This window comes from Esox lucius, chromosome 2, assembly GCF_011004845.1.
Source record: "Esox lucius isolate fEsoLuc1 chromosome 2, fEsoLuc1.pri, whole genome shotgun sequence".
In the NCBI taxonomy this organism is placed as follows: domain Eukaryota; kingdom Metazoa; phylum Chordata; class Actinopteri; order Esociformes; family Esocidae; genus Esox; species Esox lucius.
Genome location: NC_047570.1, coordinates 8,095,584 through 8,120,282, shown reverse-complemented (window position 1 = coordinate 8,120,282; position 24,699 = coordinate 8,095,584). Strand labels below are relative to the sequence as shown.

The window sequence follows — 24,699 nt, the reverse complement described above, 5'->3', positions numbered from 1 at the left end:
TCCTTTACATCAACTTGGGAGTTGACAGGACCAGGCCATTAACACAAGACAAGCTCTGAAAGGCTGGTTGTACACAAGCCCACAGACGAGAGACAATCCAGATGTCAGGATGGACTGGCGTCCATAAGCCTTCCCCACACACTCAGCACTACCAAAGCAGGATGAAGGAGAACCATCCGAGAAGAACACTAAAAATGCTAGAGTGGACCCAAAACCCGGATACTACCTCTTTAAAGGAGACATTGTAACTGCGAGGAAACAGTGGGAGTGAGAGAGTAACGCATGTTGAGAAATGAAGAGGGGAAAGGGTAGCTAGAGGGAAACGATAGGGAAGCAGGATGGTAGGGGTTGAGGGAAAGCACCATAACATCCTTTAAAACCCCAAATTAAGTATTCAGATGTTACAAAAAAAAAGTAAAGTGTCTGCAATTAAAACAATCAATCTTACCGGGCGCCGGACCCAACAGCTGTTCAATAAGTCCCAGGCTCTTACCGTTGGGAGGACCGGGTTTAAGAGCGGAGGTCCACTTTTAGCTGTCCTTCAGTGATGACACCCCCCCCCCAGCCACTCTCGTCCTAACCCGACCCCCCTCCCGTCCTGGCGGTTGGCGAGGCGGTCCGTACGGACCTGGTGTCAGACGGTTCTGCTGTGTTGTTTCCTTTGTTATAAATAACAACAGGCCACCTGGACTCCTCGCTGGGCTGCGGACCGGTAACACTGGGGCGGAGGGAGCGGCTGGGCTCTAATGATCCCGCAGGCTAGCAGGCGCGGCGCTCCTCATCCCGGGCTAATGGGACGGATGGGATTCGGGGTAGGAGTGACGGATGACAGAGACGGATGGCCCCGGACAAAGCATGTGCTGACAACCAGTGAATACGGGGCAACGTTGCAGAAAGGTCAACGCTGGAAAAAAGGGAAAAAAGTGCTCCTCGCATGACTTTCAAAGTTTTTTTTGTCCGTGTGTTTGTGGGTGTGTGTGCGCGGGTGTTGACGGGTGTGTTTTTTCCGTTTTGAAGGAATGTGCGATTTGATGCAAATGTGTTTTCTAACTCAACATGTCTAAATTCAGTTTCTAGTCATTTCCAATGACCACATTCATTGTGTATATTTATTTCACACATACCATTGTTAAACATTTGATCCATCTTTTTTTCTCTTTCAAATACTAAATACTAAATCTGATATTATAAAAATATAATTCACCAAATCAACATTTGCCATAATATCCTATTACTTTGCCAGGAAAATTACACTTCTAGTGTTTCTGGCTGGCCTCGTGGTGATTGTCACAGGTTAAGCAGTATTCAGACACAGGCCTCCAGAGCAGAAGACCTGGCACCGGTACAGACTTACAGCGGCCAGACAAAGAGCACTGAGCGCAGCGTACAATTATGATGCGTCTGCATCTACGCTGGTGAAGCATCTGTGTCTAGTCTCGCTCTCATTCCCCCGTAGGATAAAACCTGGCTAACGGTGTTCCTGGAGAAGTATGAGAGAGAGAGAAAGACAGAGTGCTGGCAGGGGGAGTCAGGGAAAGGGAGGGATTTTTTTGGAGGGAAACAGGGGGGGCTGTTGTGTTCTTGTGCCACACCTGGGACACTTGTACATGGTCCTGCTCTAGCCTCTCGCCAGTGACCCCAGTGTGCTGGCCCACCCCCACCCCCCACCCATCCGTTTCAGCATGCTGTTTCTAATCCAAAACAAATTATCTCTGAAAAAAATAGTGTGTGTGTGTGTGTGTGGGGAGGGAGGCAGGGGGGATCGGGGGGAGACAAAAAAACCGAGAGCATTATCACCTTGGCCAAGCATCAGGAGTTTGAAAAAAAAAAAGGTCTATGGGCAAATTCATCTTCTCCCTGCTACAATCAATCTCTGGCCAAAAGAAATACACAATAACTAGGCAGGAAGAGGCCAAGATTTATGGGCCCGAGACATCTCCACTGACCAGCATCCACCTCACCCCATTCCGTTCCCCTCCCACCCCCCTATCCCTCCCCCCTCTCTTCAACACTTACAATGATGTACTGTCCCTGCTGACTGTTTTACAAGTACATTAGCTTTATTTAATGATATCAGCAAGTCATTTAAAGGATGCATATGGAGTGCAAGGCAGGAAACGCCCACTTACTCTAGCTAGCTTTTATATTTGAAAGTATTATTTGCATCAGGTGACTTGATTTACTATTAAAAAATAAAATAATTCACTGTTCTGGCGGTAAAAAAAAAGATATTTCAGGTATAGAGCACGTTTCTAGACATCTTTTTGAAGTTGTTGAGCAAATCTAACCATGGCATTATGAGTAAAACATTTCAGGTCTAATAATTATGAAAATATTTAATAAAGACAAACAACAGCTGTCTGATTTTGTTTTTGTTTATGATGGGCTTAGGTATCATCAAAATACCATTTCGTTTTTTCAAATAACACAATAGCTTTTTTTTATCCATTTTTGTTTCTATGGGCTATCTGTTATCATGTTTTGGAAACTCAAACATCTACACAATCTGGATGTGTCTATGTACAGTATTTGAAAAAGTAACTTTCTGGCACCCTGGGAAAATAATGGCATGTCATTTTAAAATTGCATTAACACATTTCTTGAAAATTCTAACAATATGTGTGTCAAATTGACTTAAGGCAGACATATTTTCATAGTAAATGAAGTTTGAGTCCAAATGACTCACTTGGTCTTTCTAGTGTTAATTCCTAGAGACAAGATCATGTTCACCTTCCTCTGAAGAGTTTTCATGAAGAACCCATTTTATTTTCACCATTTAGTGGCTGTGAGTTTGTGTGACCGAACAGACATCCTAATTTCTCTCCTGGATGACTAATTGACCTACAGTCCCTGGCAAAAATCTGATTAGGATTATTTTAGGACCAACGTCCTCTTCACAGGGAATCTCTCTGCATTTTCATTACAATGTCAATTGATTGCATGAAATGAAATTATAACTTTAATTAAAATCCTCTCAACACAGACCCATGCAAATAATCACCCATTTAGAAAAATGAAAAGAAAGCGTGAACATGAGACGTGTTTCTTATTCAGGCATTAACGAGAAAATTGCTATGATATCACTTATTGACATCTCTATGCGAGAGCTCTAAGACACAAACATACATTATAGACAAGTGCAAACTGAGAACCTTGTTTTATTCCATTACCAGGATGCTCTCATCTTTAAGATTCATCGCTTCAAGTAGTTGGCGAGCAAAACAACATTAGCGGTATACTGTATGGGCTCATACGCACACATGCAGAGGTAAATCTCTTTACCGACTCCTATCAACAGAATCTCCGGGTGGGAATATTTGTTAGCACTAGCGCACTAGCTTGATCCGTTTGAGAAGTACATAGAGAGTAGGCGTAGGAAGCAATCAGTATGTGTTCTATAATCACATCTATATCATTTATAACCTCACAATGCAAGCGCTTCTCTGTAGAAAAAAGGTTATGGTTCAATCAACCTGGAGCAGTATCAGCTAACAGAAAATAGAATCAAACAAAAACAACTGCCGCTGGACAAAAAAAAAATGCGTGCCTGTGTTTTTGAGGGCCCAAGAGATCACGAGAGAGAGCACACGGCACAGAGTGGTAAAAATTCATTTCTTGAGAGCTATATATCAATGGGTATTTGTTTAATGAGTGCTACAGTGGAAAGATGTATAGAACATGTCAGGCGTCCACTTGCAGTGCGTTGTGGGAAGCAGATAGCATCACAGAATGTGACCGCTCACTCTGTCTCCACACCCTGCTCCTTTATCTCCAAACTCCCCACCAGATTATAAATGAGAGGGCGAAAGGGAACAAGAGGCAAAAGCAGTGCTGGTTGGGAGTGTTGGGGGGGGGGGGGGGGGGGGGGGGGGGGACATGGCAACACGACCCCAACTAAAAACAGATGTAACAACAACAGGAATATGGAAAAAATGTGTTTCGTACAACTGCGCCATATCTACGACGAGAACATAAGTTCAACGGCTTTCACATTCAGGCAAACGCAGCCTGTTCATTTAGGTTTCTGTTCTAGCACCTCCCTGCTTCGTGCCAACTAACCTGTGGTTCTCCCATGGCAGATCCTTGCCTTTGTTAAGATATGGAAATGAGATGCGAAAAGAGGACGTGAGGGTAATTAATTGCAACTCGGAGGATAATGTTTCGCTGTCAGGGATGTCTCTTCGTCGTGTAACATTTTTTAAGAGTAATGTGGCTAAACCCGGAGTATCTGTTAGCGGTCTGTCTTAATTGTGTTGCAGTCAGAATGCGAAAGCAGTGTGCTCTCCCTCTCTGTTTTGTCTCAGCCTGGGGTTTCTAAAGGACTTGTTCCGGATTCTTAATAGTCACGGCATTTAAAGTCCCAATTATATAATTCATGTCAATAGCCAATGGAAGTCAGTCGAAATATGATCAGCCCCTCACATGTAATCTAGTCAAAGTAACACAAAAAATGTCAATGCACAGAATAAAATTTTTATTTGACACTTTGCATTGTTTTATAGAATCTTTTCTACATGATTCAGATAGCACTGTATATTGTATGTAAAAGCAACATTACCCTGAAGCAAAAATAGGAAGAAAAACTGAAGAATTGTGCAGCGAAGATAGGAACCATAATCAGATTAGGTTAGACACTCATTCAAAACCATTTCCCCCTGTCCCTCGGAGTAATGCTTTGAACATCAGTCCCCTCTCAGACACTTCCTGCCAACAACCCAAAAAAATACATCTTCCCATCGGCCACGTGCCGTCCTCTGAACCAGGGTGTGAAAACCCATCTGCCTATGTAAATAACAAAGGTGTGTGCCTGGACATGACAGTGTGGCTGCAGTACACAGACCCTCTACATTGGAGATAAAAGCATATTCAGGTCCTGTTCTCCCCTTAAATGAGCCGTGGAGCGTTCAGAGACTATAATTCCTGCCGGGAACATACTCAGGACCTGCGGAGGGAGAGGGACGGGTGACACGGGCACCTCAGGGTGGAGAAAAAGAACGCCGTCGGAGCTGATGCCCATGCAGTTGGCGGCCGGAGCGGCGGCGATGACACACCAGGCACCTGCAGAATGATGTCACGACTGTGCTTGGTCTTAATTCACACCCTGCTCCTAACGTTGGGCTCCACGCTCCCCTTGGAATACAATCGTCCGCTTCCAGGCTCGATCGCCTGAACGTGTGACCAGCCAACTAAAGGGGCTAGTTGTGTGTGTGAGGGTTGACCCGAGGCTAAGGGCACACCGACCCAAAAAGATGTCACCAGCCGGCCTGAGAGCCTGGTAACGGACCCTCTGCTGGCAACCCATAGTGCCCACGTCAACATCACCGCCGTCACCGCCTTAACCAAAGCCCTGGGTCACCTCCCGTACATCATCTCCCTTATCATCCACTACGTCACACCCCTACATCATTTGCAACATCATCCCAATCAAGGAGTACACTGGCAAAAAGCCCGTAAGAGACCCGGCTTAGGTTGAAAGATAATCCAATTTGTGTGAAACCGTTCCCGTTTTCCAGTATCCCTCACTACATTAGATTAGATTCAACTTTATGGTTATTGAACAGGACATGTACAATACAACGAAATGCAGTTAGCATCTAATCAGAAGTATATCATCCTCCTACATCATTTTCTACATCAACCCATGCATCTCTCCCACATTATCTCCTACATTATCCCCCATAACATCCGCCACATCCTCCCCCACATAATACTCTACACCACCTCCACATTATCTCCTACATTATCCCCCTACATCATCCTCAACATTATTTCCCACATCACAGTTAAAAGCCCACTGGCAAACAGCCAAAAAGAGACCTGCCTTAGTTAATTTAGATAATCAGCTTCATGTGAAACCTCCTCTTATTTACTCCTTCTCCACTCCTCTGAACTTCCAAGTCCTTGTTGATTTCAATTCCAAATCCAGACACTTTCTCATTCGACGCAGCGCATATCAAAACATTTGTCACTCTGCGGGTTGGATCCGGAGGTACACCACTCCGTGGGGGGCGGGGTTACGCCTGCAGCTCCCAGAAGGCAACGTTTAGATCGCCTGTCCGTTAAGCTCCGTCTTTCACAGGGTCTCTCCCCTCAGCCTCTCCCGGATATTTTGAGCGGACCATGCCTCGTAGTGACCCAGGATAAAACGAATCGACATTTTCTTGCACGTGAATGTGCTAGGGCACATCACGTCAGCATCCCTACGACTCTCGCTCCCGTTTTTGACTGGGTCAATGTCCCTGAACCTGGATCAGCTGAGGAGGGATGTTACACAAGGTGGCAGCAGTAAGAGTTGTGGCAGCGGTCAGCGTGGTGGCCTCTGCAAAGCTGAAAGTGTCTTAAAACATGGCTAGTCACAGTCTCTTCTTCCTGAGGGGACATTTGAAGAGAGTGAAAGAGAAAGGGAGATACTGTGGTGAATGTTGTGGCCTGGAATGGCAGGCAGCTGCCCAGACAAGAAACCAAAAAACACAGGCCTGCATTTTGGCTTCAGGTCATCAACCTAGGGTTGGACCAGTCATTCATTTTCAGAAATAAAATAAAATAAGAAATAAAACTTTCATGGCCATTACATCATAACAGGTCCCTGCAAGCAAACAGAGTGCTGGAAGTCATGGCTATTCAAGAAGGACCAAAATAATTTAGGTTTTCATCATAAATTGGGTACCGATTCAGACCTGGCCCACCAGGTGAATGCAACTAACTAATCTGTAAAAAGGAAATGCAGAAGTGTTCCCTTTGGCGCTCCAGGACTGGAATTGAATAACCACGCTCTAAGGATTACATTGGTCCCTACAGAGGTTTTACAGACATATTCAACATGTCGATAGAGCAAAACCCTGTTTCTGCCTGCCCTTGTTCCAGTTCCCATACAAAACAGAAGACGACTTGCCTGAATGGCTAAATACCTTTAACACTCACCTTAGTCATTAGGAAACATTTTTGGGCCTAGTCCTGTTCCATCTCAAAAGCATCACTGATGCCTACCTACCACTTTAGTTTTTTTTTACAGAGCCAACATAGGCCTCCACTACATGCATTTTACATTTTAGTCATTTAGCAGATGCTCTTATCCAGAGTGACTTACAGTCAGTGCATTCCTCTGAAGGTGTCTTGGAAAAACAACATCTGACAATCATAATAAGTATACTTTCCTTAATCAAAGTTATTAGTTGACAGTCAGTACATCCTCAAACATCTTTGCAAACCAGAACATGATGCACAGATACATCGTGGACCTCAGCTCTGCGTTCAGCTTCATTGTCCGTGAACTTCTACAATCCAAACACACCTAGCTCAGTGGATCACTGACATTCTGACCAAGATGCAAGTATGCAAGTAAAGCACATTTCAGACTTTATCTTTAACACAGTGAGGTGTGTTACACGACTCTTGGTGAGGTGTTTTTTTTGCTGCCGATAAGCTTACGGCATTAACTCATTGGCGTGCAGAACAGTGGCTTCAACTACGTCATACGGCAAACTATCTTCCAGGGAGAGAGCAGTGACTACTTCCTGGACTTTTCCAGACAACCCACACTGTAGAAGGAGAGGCAAGACCTTCAGTGGCCATTGCAGATCAGCGGCAATCCACTCAATGTTAAATTTTTGCTCATTTCAAAGTGTCCGTGCTGACGAGCAGGGTGGGTCATCACAATGTGACCACCCTCTAGCTGTAGTTGCCGAATCTGTACCTTTTTTTTAGAACCTCAAACTCAAGTCTTTGAGACTTTTCACTATCTTTTGTCTCCATTTCTAGGTGGGCTAGCTTCAACCAAAGTCTGGCGGTGTCAAGGGAATCCCCTGAAACAGCAGGCGGTGGGTCGAACAGGGGGAAGATAAAGGGAGTCCTGCCCATGTCTGCACCGTTCTCCAATGTGGGGAGAGAATGACAGGCAGTTGCACCCCCACTCTCCTCCCCAGAAGCCTAATTTTCTTCAGCTTTCACAGCTTCCTTTTTCACCAGACCCTCCCTAACTAGGGCCAAAAGCTCAGCCTTAAGAGCCTGTTTGGGAACGTGGATCTGGTAATGGTCAATTGCCTGTAAATCAACTTTGCACAACCTTACCAACAGCACAATAGAGGGCGCCACACAAAACTTGGACACTGCTAAATTGCCCCAAACACAAAGAATTGCCCCCCAAAGAAGATACTTTGTATACCTTACATTACCTACCCAAACCCAGAAGCCCACACCAACAACAGAGAGCACAGAGCAGCTCTATCGGATCACCAATCCGGGATAAGCCCACATTATGTTACAGGGCCCTGGCGCAGCGGGGAAGACATAACACACCGCTACACGTGTAAACCTCAGAGACCTGGGTGGAGGTATGGGATCGGGGGTGCGAGCAAGGATGACATACACAGGAGAATACCGTTCATGTGGTTTATTTGCCCAAAACTCGGCAAATGTGGGACATGGGGCTGGACAGAACCAAAGCAAGGAAAGTAAGAACCATAAACTCTCTAACGCAACTTACTTAACAGGACAAAACTAACCTGGCTACATCAATAAATACAAGAAGGTATTTCTCACCTAGGGTGCATAGAGAAGAAGTATTCTATGGGGTATGTATGCCCAAGGGCCTTGCCTAAACACTCCCACAGTGTGTCCCCCTGGGAAAACAACACAAATGGCAGGTAACAGATAACAAGCCAAACAATAACTAACCAATGAGTATCAGGAATATTATAGTTTAGCAGTCTGTTTTTCCTGTTAGCAGGCAAAATCACAAGCCATCTTTTACATCAACTGAAACAACAGTCATTTCAAACACAATACTATCAAACAAACCAGAGCAACACCATGCAAGTGCAGAGAGAGAGCGAGCAGAGAAAACAGCGGCACTCTTCTACAGCTGAGGGAAGGAGGAGATTGTTTGATGACCACTGGAACCAGCTGGGTGCAATAACAGGAGGGAGTGGTCATTGAAGAGTGGGAGATGAGCCTGATTGTCATCACCTGTATAGGACAGACACAGAACAGAACACCCACACATACACACAAAACACTAACCGGACCGGGGGACGTGGGTTGAGTGTGCTCTCAACCCTCTTCAACGATTGAACCTCCAAAAACTCTTTGGACAAATATTCCAGTTTGCTGCTGGCGCCATGAAGGTCTTTCCCATCCGATGACTCCATGTACCCTAGAGATTTGGACCAGCTGGCCTTTGGACCAGCTGGCGTTCACAATGACCTGGAAACAAATAAAAACCATGCAGGTGGTGGTTAACATCATTAAACATGTCCTGCCTCCCCCTTCAGATTGAAGACTTCATCTCCCATGACCTTTGGTGGGAGGACAACATTAAAGTGATAGCCAAGCAGGTATGACTTGCAGCAGCTGAAAACTCTCCCAGTGAATACTGATCCGGCTCGTGGAGTCAATTCTCACATCTTCAATCACCGTCTAGTTTGGGTCTGTCTAGTGGGCAGGAAAAATCATTGTTGACCAAACCAAACCTATTTGCTACTTTTCCAAACATTATCTTACAAAACGTAGGCAGCTCTCGGCCATCAGTCACATGTACCCACTGAGACCAATAACACAACGCTCGACCACATGTAGTCACTTCCTAATCTCTTAACTGTTACTAAATAGCTGGACTATTCTGTACACAAAACTCTGGTAATCTCACTGCATAAACATAGATGCATTTACTGGAAATGTAAAATGGCAAATGTGTACGTGATACTGCATACAAGTGCTTACAGTATATTCAGGGCTGGATCTAGACATAAGCGATGTGAGCGGTTGCTTAAGGACCCTGACCGCTAGGGGGCCTCGAATGCTAGGGAGCCCCCAAACACTATTAAGCCTCAACCACTAGGGGGGCCCCAAATCTATTTTTGCTTAGGGCCCACAAAAGACAAGTGCCAGCTCTGAGGTTTTACTTTTTACACTACCGTCCAAAAGTCTGGGGCACATAGACGTTTTCTTGTTTTCAAAAGAAAAGCACATTTTTTGTCCATTAAAATAACTGAATAACTGCTGGCCTTCTAGGCAGAGTTGCAAAGAAAAAACAATAGCTCAGACTGGTCAATAAAGAGATAAGATAAAGATGGGCAACAGAACAGAGACACTGGACAGAGGAAGAACTCTGCCTGGAAGAACTCTGCCTAGAATGCCAGCATCCTGGATTTGCATCTTCACTGTTGACGTTGAGACTGGTGTTTTGCAGGTACTATTTAATGAAGCTGCCAGTTGAGGACCTGTGATGTCTATTTCTCAAACTAGACACTCTAATGTATTTGTCCTTTTGCTCAATTGTGCACTGGGGCTACCCACTCCTCTTTCTATTCTGGTTAGAGCCAGTTTGTGCTTTTCTGTAGGGAGTACTACACATCGTTGTACGAGATCATCAGTTTCTTGGAAAATTCTTGCATGGAATAGCCTTCATTTCTCAGAACAAGAACAGACTGACAAATTCCAGAAGAAAGTTTTTTGTTTCTGGACATTTTCAGCCAGTAATCAAACCCACAATCGCTGATGCTGGAGATACTGAACTAGTCTAAAGAAGGAAAGTATTATTGCTTCTTTAATCAGCACAACAGTTTTCAGCTGTACTAACATTATCACAAAAGGGTTTTCTAATGATCAATTAGCCTTTTAAAATGATAGATGTGGATTAGCAATGGCAGCTGATAATGGGCCTCTGTATGCCTGTGTAGATATTCCATTGAAAATCTGCCATTTAGAGCTACAATAGTCATTTACAATATTACAATGTCTACGATGAATTTCTGATCAATTAGATTTTATTTGAATGGATTTTATCTTTCGGAAACAAGGACATTTATAAGTGACCCCAAAACTAGATCATTTTAGACTTTGGGTAAATCTTCTGCATTATGTCCCTCCATGTTTTATATTACTAGGAGAACAAGTATGCCATTTGTGTAACCATAAACAACATTATAAAGATTGTGACAATGTGTAAATGTACTTGTAATAATGGTGATTTTGGTCAGCTGGGTGAAGATGTGGGGGCCTAAACTGGCAGACTACAGTTAGGACGTTATGCAGGTCACAAATTGTCACTATTTCAAAGGTAATCAGATTTCCATTCTCATTAGCACAGAAAACAAAAGATGACAACAAAACTCTGGTACTTTTGAATTGTAAAGACACACAAAAAGCAAATAGATTAAAAGGCATTTATTTGATATTTACTGTACAACAACTAACTTATTAGTAGTAGTTTATAACTTGTGTTGTTAAATAACCAGAGAATCGACTCGAAAATAAGCTAATCAACAGGGCATTTTTTGATAGCTTTAACAGCATTATTCTGAACTGTCACAGCAAACGACACGCTATTCAAATGAACTAGGCTAAGGTATCTAAGATGCCATGTCTGTGAATGATTCATAGAATTATCAATACTTCCATTTAAACATTAGTATTGGCAGAACACTGTCAAGTCATGGGCGCTTCTCTTGTTTTGCATAATGTAAACACATTGACGAAGAGGATGTGAATGTATTCATGAGAACATGTTTTGGAATGCTAAATGAAATAATCAATGTAATGTGTAATTAAAGAACTAACAAGAACAAATGCAAATGTATAATAACCCCATTTGTATAAACGTGTACACCAACTTGAGTGTGCGTATGTTCTAAACAAATAACTTGTCCGGTCAAGAGAAGGTCAATGTATGTTTGTTGTGAGAGAGCGACAATAATCAGCCTGACCTGATAAATTGATTTAGCTCCCCCTTTAGCTGCGTGTGTCTGGGTGTGCGTTCCCACGTGTCATCTTACAGAGGCACCTCTGCCCTCATACTCACCCTCGCTCCTGTTTTCAAAGAATAGATGGACAATAAAGCATGAAAACACAACACGCAATCTTTCCAAGTGGTAATTAGCTAGCGGCGCATTCATTCCGAATGGGAGCCGGGTTGGCCCGGGTGAGAGAACAGCTACCACTTAACACCGCGGCTGTGAGTGCATTGTGGCATGTCGAGACGAGTCCCCGCTACTTCCCCCTCATTACCGCGTCGGCGGTGGGCAGGGCCCGCCGAGATGCCAACGGTCACACATCAGCGCCTTATCTCATCTTATCTGACGCGGAGAGATGATAGCCGTCGCCTTGCCCCCCCACCAACCTCACACCACCCCCCCACTCCCTAGTAATACAACTCTTGCCCTGCCCGGCCTCCAACCCAGCCAGACAGGGTCCGTACAAATAGATTTTCCTATGCATTTATTCCTTATTGTACATCCTTCTCCCTTTCAGAGCTCTCAGCACAGGTTTCGGTTTTATATGAAATGAACAACTTTATAGACATGCCGGAGCCATAACAAGCCAGATTCTTAGCCCTGGCCTGGTTATAAGTCTTACTGAACTGTCAGGGTTCTCGCACGACAAATCAAGCCTAACTTATTATGTTTTTTGGTGTAATTTTTATCCCCCTTTTGACTGGCCAACTACCCGGTGGTAATAGAATGTTGGGAAAGGCCAGCGGGGGATGTTTGTGCCGCGCGTGATTGATCGATGCAACCCCAGCTTTTCATTTATATCTTGCCATTCCGAATCAGTTAAGTTTAGGAAAAATGAATCCAAAAAACGAGAGAAGAGAAATGGCGGCAGATTACAGGGAGGCAAGCTCGTAGATCTAAGTTTGGGCTGTGTTGGGGGCGCGGATTGTCTGTGAACATTAAGTTATCTAAATGAAAATCAATACTATATGTGCCAGCGTTTTACTACAGAGAAGTGCCCAGAGAGCAGACAGGGCGGAGGGGGTTTACCGGGGCTGATCATGCCTCTATGCTTTCTCTCTCTGCACGGTACGTCCTTTTGGCTTAACCCAAGAGGGTCATCTAATTGGCTCCTGGAGCCTGATCATACAGGAGCCGAATGTGGAGGCATTCAACATAGTTTTGATACCCAGGAAGTTGACCCTTACCGACGGGCAAGTGTCTGTCTGTCTTAATGTGTGAGCAGTGTTGGTGTCAACCTCTATAATATGTCAGCTTGTGAGTGTGTGCACGGGATCCCCTGGAGGAGAGCGAATGGCCCTCTCTAGCCCACTAGAGAAATCTCTCCCTGGTCACGGTCCAGCTGCGTCTCACCTGTCAGCCACACTGGAATCATTTCATCCCGCTTGCAATTAGGCAAAAGGTATCTGCAAAGCCACAGAGCAGCATACAGTAGATAAGGCAGGGGATGATGGAGTCTTCTACATCACTAACCCCCCCCAGTGTTAAAACGCTGCCGCACAGCTCAGGCACACCATGAAACGGATGCCGACACCTTCGCCGCGTTGGGAAACATCGGAAGAGTCAAATGTAAAGCACAGGCAGACTGTCATGATTTATTTCCACCTTTTCTTGCCATGCAGCCTACATAGTGTCACTATGTAGGCTGCCCTTAACAGATTCTCCTTGTGCAGAGGTGGATTGGGCCATCGGTCCTGTAATGATTATGATCTCTGTGTCTTTTATGGCACCCTCAATGATTTTTTAATGTCAACGTTCAGGGGGGGACACCAATCACAGGACTAATATCACGGTCATCTAGATTTGCTGGTCCTGTGCGTTTGATGATATGCCAGAAGGTAGTCAATGGGAAACAGCTTATATACACCCAGGCACTTCATTCAGCGTTATACAAGGAATATTAACCCTTTGGTGTTCACTCAGAAACACACACAAACCTCATAAGAGGAGTGTGCTGTGTTCTACATGCGTAGAAGGAAACTGGCTAAGCTAATTCTAAAAGATACCATTGGTTTGGCTGGCTCATTGTGCTTCTAAAAGGGTTTTTATTGGAACAGCCTTTGATGTGATTGATCATCAATTGTCAATATTTGTTATGGCTTAACCTCACCATGGTTGGAGAAATAGTTATCCAATATAAGCACCTGCAATGTCAAAGATGTAAAGTGTGGTGTCCCCCAAGGCAATTGCCATGGGCCTTTAATCTTTAATTTCTATTTTTCCCAATTATTCGAGGTCAATGAGACTATTAAAGTTGAACTGACAGCCTTTTAACATGAAATATGTTGAAATATATATATTTTTAGCATAGCATAGCATAGCATCATCTTCCTCCAGCATCAGGACACGCTGGAGGGACTATGTCTCCCGGCTGGCCTGGGAACGCCTCGGTGTCCCCCCGGAAGAGCTGGAGGAAGTGTCTGGGGAGAGGGAAGTCTGGGCATCCCTGCTTAGACTGCTGCCCCCGCGACCCGGCCCCGGATATATATTTTTTAAATGTTGAATTACAGTTTCAGGAATAACAGGGGGCCAATAATAAAAATGTCTGAGAAGTAATCACATAAATGAGGTCCTTTTCAAACTTATGACGTACAGTAAGGCATTTGATAAAATTCTCTAGCAATAGAGCGAGATTATGTGATTTGTGGACAATGTTTATTAAGTTAGAAGTTATAGACCTTGTCAGAATGGATGAATATCAATAAACATGTAAGGAAAGTATAAAAAATGCAAAGAATTGAATTTCTTTCTAAATATTAGAACATCCCTCTAAGACCTATGTTTCAATTTGAGTTGTGCCTCAATGGTGTGACAATTGAACAAGTAGAACAAGCCTGACTTCCAGAAGTAAAATTGAATAGTCAGTTATCATCTTCATGTATGTTTTGAGAAATGGGAGAGGTATGTCACAGATACTGTATGTCTCCCGTGAAAGATGTTTTGCTTCGGTTCTGTCCAATCTTGGTAACTGTCCAGTTATATGGTCAGGTACAGCAAAGAAATCCTAGCTGCTATAGCTCCAAACAGAGCAGCCTGCCTTATCCTTAACCACACACAGAGAACCAACAACACAGTGCATGACAGTCTGGTACGGCTGAGGGTTGAAAAGAGGTTGACTACGTCTAGTGTTTTTGTGAAAGACTTGTGTTGAGATCAGAGATGGGGACAAGTCACACATGGTCAAGTCCAAGCAAGTCTCAAGTCTTAACCATCAAGTCTCGAGTCAAGTCTCAAGTCACAGTTCAGATAAATCAAGCAAGTTAAGTCAAGTCAAGGGTTCACCCTAAGCAAGTCAAGTCGAGTCCTTATAAGTTTCAAGTCAAGTCAAGTCACAGTACTAAAGAGATGAACATACACACACACTGTCCTCTGTTTCTGACGTGCGCTCAGTGCGAAGCTCGATTTCAAAATCAAATATTGTTCTCCTCCGCGGTACAATTTTTGGGGGGAGGAAGCGGAGGGATCTTGAATCAGCCTGAAGGGGTTGTATTCGCTATAACAGCCGCCTCGCTATACCTTATCCCGCTTATTACACGGCTACCTACCAAATAAATCTATAATTTGACACAAAATATTGATTTCAAAAGGAATTTATTGATTTAAAAACGATTGTATTGCTTCCTCTAAAGAAAATAGTCCGTTCCGTCTCTGGTTAGAATCCTGCTGCGTCCATAGCAACGCGCTGTTTTTCATGGCAACGGTCTGTTATCAAGAAATAACACGCATTCTGCACTGGAATTCAGCCAATCCATGTAATAAGGGCTAATAATAACAACCTTATAAACTAATTATTGTGACTGAAAAACTGCCTAATATGTAATTACGCTGTAATTATTCTTGTCTGTATGAGTAAAAACTCTTCGAAATGTTTAGGTGCTAGTAATCACATCGGCGCCTCCATGTTAGCCTTTCATGCAGTAAAGTTAACTGTTATGTTGTAAGCACAATGCTTTTTAGTTTCCACACGCAGTCCACAAACACTTGAAAATGCCCACATTTAATACAGACATTATAGCCTACGTGTTATATACATGCCCGCTCATTTTAAGATGCCTATCAACATTAAAATTCAGGCTATGCCACTGTTATAGTCAAATTCCCTTACATCTATTTACCAGACGTATTCAGAAATGATAATGGTCACATTTCTAACAAGAAAAAAACAAACATAATATGCAACCAAGGCCAAATTATGACAAACAAAAGATTAATTCATTACATTAGTAACTTAATCGTTATAGATCTTAGTGAAACTGAATATAAAGAGATTACTTTCTTACCTTTCCTTGTGGTTCTTAAAATAACGAATGAAATTTGACGTTGTTGCATATTTTGCATCTGGCAAATCTTTTTTTATTCACACGGTCCAGTTCAAAGTCCTTGTATCCAAACGATACTATATGTGGAGCTCGACTAACGTTACTGTCTGCCATGTTTGGCGCGGTTTGAATTGTGCAGCGTTAAAGGCACATACGCTGATTAGTGGTGCTGATGTCACAACATATAAAATAATTGTATTGCTGTTTGTTTATTATAAGTTCATGTCATTGTCGAGTCTTCCACTTCAAGTCAAGTCAAGTCTCAAGTAACTTGTTCTCAAGTCAAAGTCAAAGTCAAGTCATTTTCATACTTTAATCAAGCAAGTCACAAGTCCTGAAAATTGTGACTCCAGTCAGACTCGAGTCAAGTCATGTGACTCGAGTCCCCCACCTCTGGTTGAGAACTCCTTACTACTTGCACAATATACTTGTATCCAAATCCAACAGACATTATAAATACCACATCAATCAATCAAATGCATTTTGTAAAGTCATTTTTTCATCAGCAGTTGTTACAAAATGCTTGTACAGATATCCAGCCTAAAACTTCAAAGAGCAATCAACAACAAAACCAACAACATGTTGATGCACTGTTGCTAACAGTCTAGAAGGGTGATAACACAGGGGGAAAAAACCAGAGTGAAGTCGGACTTTGAGGGATCTGCGACAATGTTTTGTACTCAAAATGTGTTGTACAGTCACAATATGTGAAGAGACATGTTGTCCCAAAATCCTCTTCTCTTAACGATTACTCAGACAGAAAGCAAGTTCAGTCAAAAAATCTAAATAAAAAAATAATTATTTGTATATCTTAATATCAGGTAAATAATGTTTCTTGTTTATATTGTAATGTATTGTAATGTAATATCAACAACTGCATGTCTCTGACTTTTGTACTCGGTAATGTTTTTTATGTTTCACATGGACCCAGGAAGAACTGCAGCATGTGCAATAGCTAATGAGGATCTTGACAAACTGAATTTGAAATGCCTTTGGAACATCCTGATCTTGAGCTTTAACACTGCGCCCTGGATACAGTTCATTACATTGATATCAAAACGGGGGCATTTTAACTATGGTACTGTACTATCCTATTGTGTATTTCAAATAAACTTAAATCTATCATAGTATACATGAATCTTGGAACTGAGATCATGAAGGAATCCAGAAGAGATCGATTGAAAGGGTTGGGGAGGGAGACTGGGAGTCTGAAAACAGAAGACAAGACGCTGAATTAGGGAGTTATACTGTAATGTACCTCCCCACCCCACTCTCCAGGTTTCCACTGCTGTTTTAAAAAAGGAAATTTCTCCATTGCGGAGGCAGTCAGGCAAAGGACAGGAGCTGAGGCCATGCTTATAAATCAGCCCAGTGTCTCTGGTGGCCAACTGCAGCAAGGGAATAATGCAGAGGGGTGGGGGGGGGTTAGATAGAGAAGGAAGGAGCAAGAGAGAAAAGTAGAGAGAGATGGGGGTGAGAGGGAGAGAAATAAGGGGGAAAAAGGGAGAAAGGAAAAAGAAAAAGAGAAGGAGGGACGTGAGAAAGAAAACAGCGAGATGGGGAGGACATAGCAGACAGTACATGTTAACTCATGAGGGGACTTAGAGAGGAATGATGTTCTCTAAACCCCCCCCCCCCCCCACTTCCGAACAGCCCAACTCCACAGCAGCCCACCTTCGCTGAACCCCCAACCCATCCACCTCCTTCTCTGATAAATTAGAGGTACCGCTGCCTGCATTGCCTCGACGCCAGGAAAATACTAGTGTCCGATTTGGCAAATGCGCAAACTGGCCATTATCTGGCTCAATAGAGAACCCAGGAAGGGCCCGAGGACACTGGCAGGCGGAAGAGAGAGACAGATCATCCCCATGTGACGCTACCAACACAGCAAACTAACCACAGAAAAAACCTCTTATCAGTTCAGCATATAAATACATGGTAAGGGAAGCAAAGGCATTATGAGAGAAGCTTTTTTTCCTCAAAAGGGTCCAATAAGTATGGTGAATTACAAAGAAAATGTGCTTGATAGTGGCTTGAATTAACTTGCATTTGTTTTTTTGCTGGTTAATTTTTGAAGGTTAATTTGAAGCTTTACGTGGCTTTTTGACAGACGGCACTGGAAACCTTGGCAGATACATTTCCCCATATTCATCATTCATGTAAAACGGTAGCATACAGGTATTTGATTCAAAACAAACACGCATGTTTTATTTTAATCATACGTTTCCGTTTCAGTGCCCTCGGTTTCTGTATATCTGTAATTATTTTAATTGCACGGCTAATTCACATTCATTAGTTTCATCTGTTAAAACGTAGATCTATAAAGAAGACAGGGTTTGTTTAAAACATCAGACCTCTGTGGAAGAATCAGGGCTTGCATGCTAAACAAATAGCTGTTGTGAGGATAGCAAACATCCAGTCGACTTGGTAAGATTAGAGTAGCTGTATAGAGTAGGCCCATGTTCCTCTTAAAGACAGGGCTATTAGTGGGTAAAACCAGAATCCTTAAATGGAAACTCTCGCTCCTCATGGGCTGGGATACTCACAGCATTCAATGACACAACGAGAATTCAATACGTGATATAACATTCAAGATCATGTGAGGGAACCTACAATCCACCTCATTACACTTCAATCTCATCTCATTCCTTTCTGCCGGAGCGATTTAAAATCAGGCCAACTGTCGTCCTTTTTCTAATATAATTGCTCATTTGCATATCAAAAGTAAGGGCATTACAATAAGATAAATTAGACATTTCTGTTGATGTTTCCCACTGCAGCTAGAGGTTTGATCTTTATTGCTATATCCTAATGGACTTTCCGTCTATCCTTCTAGACCAAATAAAGCAACCAAAAAAACAATTACGCTCATCCACCCATTCATCCATTCAACCAGGTCGTCTAACCACCAAACGCGCGCACGACGTCCTGCACAGAACACGGGACCAACACAGGGAGTCCCGCGGCTGATCTCTCTCTCTCCTTGCTTCCTCGCTCTGTTCCCTAAGCTAGGGACTCAGTCTTTCCTCCTGTCGCTGTGTTTCATCTTAAGTGAGTTTATTCAAGTGTAGTCAATGTTTCTCCCCCTGAAAGAGTAGCAAGGGAGAGGAACAGCAGCAAACGCAGCCACACATCCACACCAAGCAGGACCAAGCAACCCAGAGGACACGTTTAGTAATCCCACCAATGATGTCCGTGGCCCAGTGATGTCTACCAGCCCCACAAATACCCACAGACTCTCAATCCATTTTTATTGTATTCGGGTTGCAGTGTTATATTTCCTGCCTACTCTTAGCACCACACACACACACGCACGCACGCACACACACACACACACACATACACACACACACACATACACACACACACACACACACTGCACTCGAAAAACAAAAATCCATAATATCGATCCGCCAGTGTCACCACAATTATTCTTTTGAAACAGCCATTGAAAACAAATTACATCTGCACTGCGTTTTCATCCGATTGCTCCGGGTGAGCAATGCTCACTCCCCCTTGCCGACTGACCCCTCCCCTCGGCTTTTACCGCCTACAGTAGTGTGTGGCTAACGACTATGCCGGTGAATGTGGGGGTGGGGGGGGTGTCGGGCCCACAGATAGGGGTCTGGGGAAAAGCTCTTCGAGAGGTACTTAAGGGTAACAAAAGCTTAAATTAGTAACACGGGAGGAGGGACGAAAGTAACATGACTAGAAAATAGGATCTGTACACGCGTGTGTGTGTGTGTGTGTGTGTGTGTGCGCGCAGGGTTTCTGAGGCTGCAATTACCTGGCTGGTTTCCTTTTTAACTTATTAGAGAATATATCAAGGGGATCAAAGACACACAGAAAGCTAATAGAATTAGCTAGCTGGTACCATTTCTCATGCTTTGAAACTGAGTCATGGGTGACTGATCTCTGGTAAGTTTTATTGAACAGCATTCTGTGTGTGTTCTGAGGTGGGGCAGTGGGGGGGAGTGGTGTTCAACATGCTTACTGATCTTACAGGTATGTTCCTTCTCGCATGGTTGGTGAACTTCCAGCTGCTGCAGTCAGAAACTCTTATTATCTTTGTATGTAGACTGAAAGATGCTAATGTGATCCAGTAAATTATTTATAACATTTGATGGGTTTGAACAAAGCACTTCTGCTTCTGATTAAAGTTGTGCATAATTCCTACGGATATCAAATAAAATGCTTTGCATTATACATCCTGTTGCATTCTCCCATGTATTTCAATTAAAGAGAGTGCAGCATGGTAAATCCTGTGTTCAATGGCAGGGAAAAAGACAATAAAAAACTGCTTTGTTTAAACCCTGGATACTGATTGGCTGACAGCCATGGTATATTAGACCGTATTCCACTGGTTTGGTATTAATTGTTTAATTGCATTGGCAAACAGCTGACAATAGCAGTAAGGCTCCTCAGGGTTTTGTGATTCACAATATGGCCGATACACATGGCTACAAGCTGAATCCAGGCACAATGAGTTGCGTCATATGAAAAAACAGCCCTTCGCCATGTTATTTTAGCTATATCACACACACACACGTGTTGTCGCTTACATTTGAAATATGTGATCCATCTGGGGGGAAAGATTTAAAAGTTTTAACTAGCATGTTCAATTTGTTTCATATGTTCAGGTTTGTTCTTGAGGAAGGAATATTGCTCCCAGAACTGTAATCATACATTCATTTCATGATCAATAATTTGTGGTCCCCCGTATAAATACGGTATGTCCGTTATCAACACGCATACATTTATCGCGGCGCGCGTACGTAACCGCTGTGCTACGACACGCCGTCGCTGCAGTCCATTAAACAAGACCCGGTCCCCCAGCCAACTTCTGGAAGCTTCTCTTTAGTGACACTTCTTCGGCGGTGCTACAGTACTACGTGACAAAGTGGAAGAGAGGGAAAAAGGAATTCAACTAATGTCAAGTGAACGGCGTTGATAATTAATCCTGTCTGGGCCTCCCCGGCCAGGCGGTAGGGTTGGAGGCACAATCCCTTTGTTAAGCTTTGACCACACAAGTCACCGCGCCGGCCCTCCTGCAGCAGGGAAACGCCAACTTCGGAGTATTAAGAAAACCAATAGCCTTGTTGACATGAACATGGGAGCCTAACCCCGCGGCCTCCTCATATGAAGCATTGATTTTTCTGTCCGGGCGCAGCGCTAAAGCCATTCATTCTCTACGGGCGGTGAGACTCACCGGGCCTGGCCGAATTCTCCTCCTCATTTTCCGTCTTACCTCAGGGGTAAAACCTGAGGATTAAAGCCCCCCCCCCCAACACCCTTCACGAAAAACCCACTGCCTGCCCCGGACGTGATTTGTGTTAGGCCCCGGAACGAGGGTGGGGGTTAAACGTCTTGGCTGCTTTGGAATGGGGCTGACCCGTGTGACCTTCGGGGGGCCGGGGGTCTGTTGTTCACACAGCAGGGTCTCGGCAGGTAGCACCACACAATGACACTCCCATTTGTGCTTACATGGCTAAATATATTTCAATTATCACTAAATTCTGTTTCGCCCATTCAGGGCAATCTGCTACTTTCTCTACTCTCTCTCTCCCTCTGACTCCTTCACTTCCCTCCCTCTCTTTATCTGTCCTTCCTCTAGTCATATATTTTCATGCGGCGTTGTCATTCATATCAGTTATCCGTAAACGTCTTTGTTTTAATAACCATACTCAAGTAGTTAATATCACTGGATAAATAATGCATGGATCTGCTGGAAGAGTCTTTCCCAGTTTCCTCCTTGGGCTGAGCGGCACATGTTAGTTCTAAAACAGTGGCAGAAGAAGGCGTTAAAGACATTTGAAGTGAATGGCGAGCTCTGAGGGCCCTAGGCTACATATTTAAATAATAATCCCCTTTCAATCACAGCACATGCACAATTCCTTTGGATTTCAAGTGAATTCATTTATATTCATTCCTAAATCAAAGGTCAAAATCAAGCAATTTAAACCTAACTTTGTCTTTGTTTAGTTTATTCAGTTCTAGTGGTGCTCGGCTTACCATGGCTACCCATCCAAATAAATTGGGACAAGCAAGATGGTTTCCATTATCAAGCAGGGTACACTGGCTTTGTTTTCCACATAGTAATGTCTGCATGTGTTGTTAGATAGCACAGGAAGCCTAGATTACAGTAAGAATGCATTCTTCCTTATTAAGTTTGAAATTAGAGAGGGGGGAGACTCGGGTACGAAGAACCTGAGAGAAGGAAAGGATGGGGAATTTGTAGTGCAATCAGTCTTTCAAGGGTTGATTAACCAAGCCCACCAACAGAAATCCAGAATATATAATAATTATTTGAACTGTTATACACAGGCAATTGTAATTGACAAGATCTGTATGAGATATGATGCAATAACTGAATATATTAAATTGTAAAAAAAAAATATAATAATAATAAAAAAAATGCTTGGCTTGATTACCAATAGAACATTAGGGAAGGCACAATATTAGAACAACACAATTATAACACTTTCCCCAGGACACGCTGCTAGCGTTTCTGATGCATTAGCGAGGCCTTAGCTAACGAATAAAAAAAAAAACACAGTGCAACTGATTTTCAAAGCACCAGTTGTACCCAATTTCATTAAAAATGTATATAACTTTCCTTCGACATGACAAGTGTTTGGTCGTAGAAAAGATGTGCCGTGAGCTGGGGAGGGAACAATCTTGCTGTTTCTTTTCGCTCTCTCTTACTCCCCCTCCCTCTGTCGTCCCCTCTCTCCCTCTTTCTCTGGTGCGTGGTTTGTTCAGTTTTCTCCCCTCTCCCTCAGTCTTTCAGCCCTTTCTCCAGCCATCAACTTCCCAGCTGAAAGATGTACCCATTACAGAGTGGCAGTATGACACACAATGACCTGTCAGAGCATTCATCTTTCAATGTTTTACTTTAGCAGGGAGCCAAAACTGAGACGAAAATAAGCAAGTTGTTTCAAGGCCTTGGAATGAGATCAAACATTTGCTGGCACCCACACACTGGACCTTTGATTTACAGTGGATCTGTCAAATGGTGATTAGACTGGGCGAGTGCTTAAAAACCTGCACATCCACCGCTGCAACACCAACACTTTCCCAGCATCACAATTCCAAGCCCAAACTGTCAGCACATAGCATACATTTGCTCTTGTCAGAATTCAGCAGTCTGCAAACACTACAGCCGGTTGGAGGTTGACTTGTTACACAGTCCTGTGGTAGTTACTACCCGGAAATAGGACACAAAGAAACAAAGACATTTTGAAAACAGCACAAAAATTGAACATTGTGACTCTGTTAGTTGTGTTTTCTCCGGAACTGTTAACTGGAACATTGTCCGGCCCTCTGTGGTGATTGACATAACTAGCAAGCTTGGAGACCTTCTGGCTTGAATACTGCAAACTTACTGTAAACACTGTAAACTTGTCCAAGGTTTGTTTACTTAAGTTACATTATCACTAGCTAGTGTTGTCTGAAGATGACATTAGCTGCTTTGATCTGTCTAGCGATTCAATGAAAAAAGAAAGCTAGCTTGCTCTCCTGTAAAACGAGAACTGTTTTCTGCACTTTCTGTGCATGATTGAATATTGTCCTGGTACCAAAAATGCAAATGCTTGAATGACACATCTACAGTTAATTTAAATGATCGGTGTAAACAGGGGAATGTCCTGAAGTCCCTAGTCGTGCATTTTGAGTCAAGGGCTTTGAGAAGCGTGCGTGGGTTCACGTTTCATGCTCTCCACAGCTCCCATGACTCTTTATTGAGTCTCATGGACACCTGATTCACGTGTGATGCTGGTCATCAGTCACCACCCACAGCTTGTCCACATGCTGTCTCTGTCTCTCGTCTGTGTCCTGATATGCAGCAACTCCTCCCACTGTGTTCCACGCACCGATTCCCAAGGTGCTCCATGTCATTCCATGGAGAAAATAACTGACTACACATTTACCGTAGAATCGGCTTCACATCCCGAGAGCATTCGAGATTAAGCAATGATAGTGCCGGTTTCTTTGTTCTCAGTTGTACACATTGCCAAGCGTGATTTTGAAAAAGTGCAATGTTGGCATCTTCAGAAAAAAAAGAAAAAAGTATTTCGGAATACTTATTTTCTCGAACTGCGTATTTCCCTCAAGCATGCTGTGATTACAATTTACATTGCATTTTCCCTCACTGTATCACAGTTTGTATGGTAGGGGCTATCTGTGTTCTCTAGGATGAATATCCCTGGGCAGGCCCTATCTGAAATATGCAGTGCCCAGCATGTAGAAAAATAAATAAAAAATGGTGTTCCTTGAGTCGTGCATCTCCCAAAGCGTTCCTGTGATCAACATCTGCATCACGTTCCCACCGTGTCCAGGAAAAGTAAAATAGCAAACCAGAACAATCTGTTGTGCTGCAGGTTCAGTTCAATCTCTGATGAAAGCGCGAGCCGTGCTTTTCCCACCATAGGGCATTGCGTGCTAAAGAACGCGATGCAAATACCACCAACGTGAGTGAAACTGTTCGGCATCCTGTCTACGCACATGCTCAGTGGGGACTACTGCATAAAACATCTACAAAGATTATGCCACTCACTCGGTACATTGGTGGAAAAGTTGTAGTTTGTTATAACCAAAAGGTGCTTTCCATATAACAAGTGTCTGGCTGTCAATAGAACCAATTTGTTCCTTTT

At 43.4% G+C, this 24,699-nt stretch overlaps 1 long non-coding RNA gene across 1 annotated transcript in view; it reads right to left on the bottom strand.

Moving 5' to 3' along the window:
• Positions 1-24,699, bottom strand: part of LOC109616489 — a 59,240-nt gene that overhangs the window by 15,967 nt on the left and 18,574 nt on the right. Inside the window, exon 2 of the long non-coding RNA XR_002197624.3 lies at positions 9,019-9,201. This is a non-coding gene — a long non-coding RNA (uncharacterized LOC109616489). The remainder of the gene's footprint in view (positions 1-9,018; positions 9,202-24,699) is intronic.